This window comes from Pleurodeles waltl, chromosome 3_1 (assembly GCF_031143425.1).
Source record: "Pleurodeles waltl isolate 20211129_DDA chromosome 3_1, aPleWal1.hap1.20221129, whole genome shotgun sequence".
Lineage (NCBI taxonomy): Eukaryota > Metazoa > Chordata > Amphibia > Caudata > Salamandridae > Pleurodeles > Pleurodeles waltl.
Genome location: NC_090440.1, coordinates 5,988,587 through 5,994,586, shown reverse-complemented (window position 1 = coordinate 5,994,586; position 6,000 = coordinate 5,988,587). Strand labels below are relative to the sequence as shown.

Here is a 6,000-nt window from a genome sequence, read left to right as displayed (position 1 = left end):
CCAAGAGACCCGGAATCAGTGGTAGGAGTGGTCTGGACACTGGATGGTCATAAGTCTCCTACGACTTCTGGATCTGGAATTGGACTATGATCAAACTTGCGACTTAGAGCGTCCCATGATGGAGTATTCCGGTACTTGGTGATGTAGAATTTCACCTTGTGGTTTCAGATGGCTTTCGGGTTGATCGAGGAGCAACTGTTGCAAGTCGTTAAGAGTCAAGACTACACCGGCAAACCTTATAATAGTCTGTCACAGACATCTGTTTGGCCCAGTCCCTACAGAGTTTTAAAATGGCAGTTTTAGGAAGTGACATTTTCCCTTGCACACTTTAAGAGGCACAGGGAGTCTCAAAGCGACAAGAGGGAGCTCCTGATCCACGTCTGGTGGCGCAGAAAGAAAGGCACTGCCATCGTGCAAGAGTGGCACCTACAATAGGTTCTGCATGTCTTTTTCAGAACAGCATTACCTACTGGCATGCAGAGAGGTACTGCTGAAAAGTTTACGGGTCCAGTCTGAAGCCTGGGGAATATTCAAAAGGTGAGAAATGTGCAGCTACAAGTCTTTATCAGAAGTTGCTTTATGGATACATTTTCAATTGGAAAAGGAATTTGAAAGTGTGAGTCACCCACACATTGCATTTATGCATAGCTAACTTATTAAATGTTTCCAGATTTATTAAAGAAGTGTTCCAAATCCCATACGCAAGTGAGAATTATTCAGCACTTGTGGTTAGCAAGTATTCTAACACATTTTAATTTCCTAAACGTGACTTCTCCGGTGAATCACGGCCAAGCCAAGCCGTAGCACTCGCCTTTCTCCTCACTAAGTTATCGGTGAAAATCTGAGGCAAGTTGAGGACCGAGGCAAGTCCAAATAGCGAGAGGGAAGGCCAATAATGTGTGACGAGGCACAGATTGATAAAGTAAGACTAGCAGGAGACAAAGCCAGAAAGATTCAGGCCTCAATGCAATCCAGTTAAAAAAAAAACACACAAAAAAAATAAAATAAAATAATAATAATTTCATTGCATTTAGGGCTACAATTACGAGCTGATCAGGGCATTCTGTTCCAAGACAAGCTGTCACACTCACCTTTCTCCTGCTGTCTCACCAAGGCACTGGTGAAGAGTAATGGTGTAACTTTCCACTCCTCCATGATGCACAGGGAAATTAAAATACAGAATGTGCAGAAAACAACCACAGTTTGAACCAAGTATTTTGGACTGTGTGTAAGCTTACCGTCTGAGCTGGGTAGGATAAAGTGTGCACTCTTTTGTGTGATCTGTGTTGATTTAAGGCAGCGAGCCACAGGTTTACAACTCACCAGCAGTGAGGAAGCAGAGATTCCTGAGTAGAAGTCTGGTGTTCTCGACTTTAGAACAGCAAGCATAAGCAATGGCTTTTCTTTATTATTCCGGAATTGTTTGGGACAAAAGGTGCGAAAAATTCCAGCAAAACATTACTTTAAGTGCTCAAAGATAAGTCAGACACATCACTGTTTTTTCTCAAACAATTTAATAGCAAATAAACACAGGAAGGTAACACTTGTACAAAATTATTTTTGTCAGGGTGAATGTGTGTGTGCAATTAAAACATCCATAAGTACCCCACTGGGACAAAGAAAAAAAGAGCACAAATAATCCTTAAACACAGACTTGCTGGCTCTTTAGACTTGAACATATTGCTTTTCAAGCTTCAAATCCACAAACTTGCATCTAAGTAAACTGATGAACAAGTGGCCTCCTGCTTTTCTTTTAAACCATTAAAGTAAATCCATTATTTTCTACATATTACAACACTTTTTCACACAGAAAAAAGGAAAAACAATACAGACATTTAACTTTGCAAATCAAAACAAGAACAAATGGAAACCTTGGGGAAAAGAAGCGTGTCTGGTGTGTAAGAGACTTGGATCCTGGTCTCTGCTTCTACAGGCAGTCCAGCCCGGTCACCTTCTCTGCAGCCCGCCGCTGGTAAGCTTTGCGCTGGGGTGGTCCGCATCTGTGGGGCAGTCAGCAATGGATAGAAGGTAATAGCCAGCATCTCTGCCAGGTGTAGAACCTTTTTTTTTTTTGGGGGGGGGGGGTCACTTCCAGCAGGAGGCAGAGAACTAAATGTAATGGGGCAGGTGTCCTCTGCTACAGGAAGCATAGGTATTTGGAAGTGAGGAGATCACACCTGTGAAGCAAGCTGTCAAGGTATGAGAGGAGTCAGCATCTATGATGGTCATCTAACTGGGAAGGGCAAGGGTCTGCAAGGAGTCATGTCTGGAGCAGTCAGTCCGAAAGAGGAAGAGAGTCCTAGTGTAGAAGGGTAGTGCAGCCAGAATCTCTCCAGCCAACGGGCAGCAGGGATGGTCAGTGGCACGGTTTTCTTTTAAGCTTCACATTGAGAGATAATCACTTTATATCATTTTCTAGTAGAAAAGGCAAAAAAACTGTACAAAACCCTCGTGTTAAATACAATCAGTTTGTACCAATATAAAAGCCCACAGGTTTGTCTCCAAAAGATTTTCTTTTTTTTTTTTTAATTATTCACAAAAAGCAGCCAGAAATCAGAGGCTAATGTGCTCTACAATCTCAAATCCATTAAAATCAAGCAAAATAAAAGATATATAGGGAGGAAGGAAATAAAAGAAAACTGGACCAGAATTGAGCAGCAGTGCTCGGTCACATTCAAATTTGGCATTTTGTTTGTATAGAGAAAAAGATTCCACAGGTTTCTGCATTTGAGGCGTGAAAGAATGCTGCTGCTCTCTAGGTCATCACCCACTCCAAGAATCGAGCTGTGCGTTTAGAGTGAGCCCTTCAGGGATTGCCAATGCACTTACCCATGGCCTTGCATTTCCCAGGGACTTCTTCAGCTCTCCGGGTAAAGTGGGTCTACTGAGAACCACAAGTGGTGCCTCAAACCACCTCTGGACGTCGCACTATCACCATCAACCTTCGCTGTGTGAAGCCTTCTACCAGTGTTTCATCCTTAGCCTTTTACCTGCCTTAAAGCTCTACAGTGTTAGCTTTAGTCTCATGTGACTCCCAACTACCTTCTATCAATCTCGGGTTCCCAAAAAGGAATCCTAAACACGCCCCACAGCCTTCTTCCCCTTTAAGCAGTGTAAATGCTCACACTCACCAACCCCAATGGCAGTTCATGCAAGGCCTGTCCAACAGAATCTTGGACCTCTCAAGACTTCTGCATCATGCCCGGCCTTCAAGGTCCCTTCTTTCGAACGCCAAGTTTCAAAACCCATAGCTCCAGTATTTGAGCTCCTCAATCATTCTGAAACTATTTTTGCCCTGTAGCCCACAACAAAGCATTGGTGACGTTAGCGCCAAGGCGTCCAATCAGCTGATTTCAAGGGCATCCTTCTTTAGATGGATGCTGAATGTCAATACCCCATCTGGCACCACTGAGATCTACTAGGGATATATTAAAGCACTCAGTCTGGTGCCGTACAAAGAAGCGAGACTTTCAGAAGTTGCCAAAGGCATGTCAATAAGGTTACAATGTTTTAGAGCGACTGACCATGTAACTAGTTGCTGAAACGAAAGCACTAATGACCATCCACAATAGGCGACTCCCTGCTGGAAACTTAACAAATGGGTGACTGACTGTTCAGTGGTAAGCAGAGTTCCAGGAGTGGGTTGTAATGAGCTGCTCACTCAGCACAGTAAACGCACAGAAGGATTTTAAGGGGTGGGTGATTAAACTGGTTCACTACAAAATAAGATTAAACTCACTGACCCCAGGAATGGCATATCGAACGACAAGCCACGGTGAGATACACCGAAGGGGTAGCCTGAGGACATGTTGGGAGCAGCAGGGGCCTGTACACAGCCTTGGAGAACTTGGTTTCCCAGCTTTATCCTGGCGCATCAAGAAATTCAAACATTACTTGTTGCTGCAGAGAATGCTGAAATGAACAGAGCTGCACCACATAAATTGCGCCTTCCCGCCACAGAACGTAGAGACGGTTAGATCACTCACCACTGCTGGGAAACACCTGCAATTCAACACTACTCTCCCTTAAGGACAAGGATGTACTCATTGTCAGCAATCTTTCTGTGGCTGTGCAGCGGAGCGCTGGGCCGTGCAGCAGGACTTGACTAGACCACAGCGCTAAACCTCACCCACAAGAACAAGCTCATGTCCCAAGCCACCACCCATCTGAAGTTTTTTTTTTCCCCCGTTTTTTCTTTTCTGGACTCAACCTTGCATCTGTATGTTCAGACAGAAATTACTAAACCGAGTGTGCTAGCAAGGCTGCTCCAGAAACTGCTACAAATAATCTATAACAAGAGCAAGTGCTTAGTTTACCAACGTCTAGAAAAATAGAATTTTTAAATATTCAAATGCAAAGTTGAAATGTTTCCTCCCTCTCAGCAGTGTTTCTAGAAAGGATCAGCTAGCAGCACAACAGAAAAGAAAAAACAAAGGAAGAACAAAATTAACGTGATAAAATAACAAATACACATCAGTATCAAAGGTCAACACAGGGTCAAAGGTGAGAGTTCAAGCATCAGAGAAGCTGAAGAGACAAGGATTTGGACGATGTACTTGAACGCCACACCGACATGCTTTAGGCACAACGATGAACAAACGGCAGGGAGGAATCTGGAAAAAACAAACCAGAGAACAGGAGAATGGCTGAGTAACACAAAGCAATACATCACATCAACAGAGGGGAAGGGAGGAGATGGGGGACAGAATGCAGTACACCGAAGAGGGGTGCAGACAGCCAATACATCAACTTGTGATGGAGCAGACAGAAGTCATGGGGAAGGGGAGCTCCGTAGTAACGAACTAGAGGCAGCTTGAAGGCAGGGGGCGTGTTGGGGAGATAGCTGAGCAATCAATGGGGGCGGGGATGGGGGGGGGACAGACTAAGGTGAACACGGAGAGAGGCCAACAAAGAAATGCATCACATCAGGGGGGAGGAGTATGAAATACAAAGTGAGGGGGTGGAGATGAAAGGGTACTGAGAAGTGTCAATTAACAAAAGCAAATGCAAGACCTGGCAGGTGTTTGAAAAGCAGGAAGAACAGGGCAGGTCTCAGCTTGAGCGTGAGGGGGGGGACACATGGCACCACTACAGGAGAAACGAGGGGGTGCATGAGAACCTCAGATTAGCAAGGGTTATGCGACATGGAAGGGGGACATCTGGGATTCTGATGTGGAGGACAAGGCCAACTGCTTACAAAGCCAGTGCTAAATGGGGGAGGAAGGAGAAATGGAGAGGGAAGACAAATGGAGAACAGCATCTCACACGGAACAATTACATGAAGTAATACATCACAGGGAGGGAGACAGAGCAGCTGCTTACCTGCAACACTGCTCCTTGGAATGAGTACCTCCCTTGAATCGCATGCCGGCAGGACACCCCTTAGGAGTCAGGTGGAGGATCCAGAAGTAAGTTAAGTTGCTCAGTAAAGTTTCGGCTTTACTAGGAGCAGCCAGTTTTTAAAGCAAAGCCAAACAGTAAAATGAGATCCAATAACCCCCTGAGTCCAAAGGAGATTTTCTTGCAAGCTGGCATACGCCTAAAGGAGATACACAAACTAAAGTCCCAGTGTTACAAGTAAAAAAAAACAAAATAAAACTCCTGTATCCACATGCAGTTAGAATAAACCAACAGGTAAAGACCCAGAAGGATAAGGTCGAAGGGGGGAAACGAAGAAACAAACTGTCAGCCTGAGCAGCATCTAAAGATCAGATGGACAACTTGAGGATCCACGCTGCCAGAAAGCGCACAAAGTTCTCTCCACATCTCACAAAAAGAGTGAACCAACATACATCAGATTTCAGCAAGCATACAACTGCACGATAAAATGCGGTGGAGGTCTCATTCTTATTTGGCCACAATGCAAATAAGATGAGTAAATGCCCAGCTTCCAGCTTCCTGATGCACTGTGCGACCCTTCCAAGATTTCCTCTGCGGATGACAAACGGAGGCCCGGCTGTCTACACTGTACCAAGTCTTAACTCTATGATGAAAGCACCG

General features: G+C 44.8%; 1 protein-coding gene across 4 annotated transcripts in view; it reads right to left on the bottom strand.

Moving 5' to 3' along the window:
* Positions 1-2,527: 2,527 nt before the first annotated feature.
* CELF1 (CUGBP Elav-like family member 1) overlaps positions 2,528-6,000 on the bottom strand; it is a 383,811-nt gene continuing 380,338 nt past the window's right edge. For all 4 annotated transcript variants that reach the window (XM_069221614.1, XM_069221618.1, XM_069221616.1 and 1 more), the window contains exon 15: positions 2,528-4,613. The gene's annotated coding sequence lies outside the window, so the exon portion shown is untranslated. The remainder of the gene's footprint in view (positions 4,614-6,000) is intronic.